We start from the raw sequence: 1051 nt of genomic DNA, 5'->3' as shown, positions 1-1051 counted from the left end.
CAACACGTTCTGACATCATTTGCTGTTTTTCAGTCATTTACCGATTTGTTTAGAGAGCTAAATGATGGTGAAATTGAAAATCACTACAAAATGAACTCTGAAAATGTTGGAACTTGGCATGGTATCATCATTTCGCCCGCATAGCATGTGCAAAAGAGTAGAGAGGGTCACGGCGAAAACTGGACGCACCTCGTGTACAAACTGGACAATCTCTTTCGGAGTATCAGGGTTTCGGACGAGAACTCATCTGTTACATAGGCACTTCAATGTTTTTTAAACTTATTTGAACTCCAGCCTATTTTTGCGTTCAGTATGCATCATTCAAAGCGACGTCATCAATTTCCAACACGTTCTGACATTATTTGTTGTTTTTCAGTCATTTACCGATTTGTTTAGAGAGCAGAAATAAATAATGCAGAAAAGAAAAAAACTATATAATTTTTTTATATTCACAAAGAAACTAAATACAGCAAAAAAATTTACTCGGAAATAAATAAAAGAAGATTATATAAAAAATTGTTGGGGCGCTGCCCGCTGGGCCTGCCAACCCTAGGATTTGCAAATACAGGCCCAGAAGGGCCAGCAGGTTCAACGGGCAGCGCGCCAAAGTTAGCCCCAGAAGCCTGCTATAGAGAGGAGTTCGAGACAGCAGCCGCGCCGGGGCTTTTAAACTGGTGCGGGCGCCCCTCGGCTAGCGAGGTGGGACTAAGCTTGCCCGCACCGCTCCTGCGCCAGCGCACACCTTTAGTACCGGGTCGTGGCTCCAACCGGTACTAAAGGGGGGCCTTTAGTACCGGTTGGTGCCACGAACCGGTACTAAAGGGGCAGTTTCCCGCCCCTTGGCCTCGCGAAAATTTGCCTTTAGTACCGGTTGGTGGCTCCAACCGGTACTAAAGGCCCCTCCTATATATATGGCACTTACGAAAAATTCAGTTTCATCGACCACCACTTCTTCTCCAACTACTTCGCGCGACATTGCCGCCGCCCTCGCCGCCCCCGCCGCGCGCCGTCGCCCCTGCCGCCCGTCGTCGCCGTCACCGCCGTCGCCCTC

This window comes from Triticum aestivum, chromosome 1D (genome assembly GCF_018294505.1).
Source record: "Triticum aestivum cultivar Chinese Spring chromosome 1D, IWGSC CS RefSeq v2.1, whole genome shotgun sequence".
Taxonomy (NCBI): domain Eukaryota; kingdom Viridiplantae; phylum Streptophyta; class Magnoliopsida; order Poales; family Poaceae; genus Triticum; species Triticum aestivum.
Note: the sequence above shows the minus strand (reverse complement) of the source record.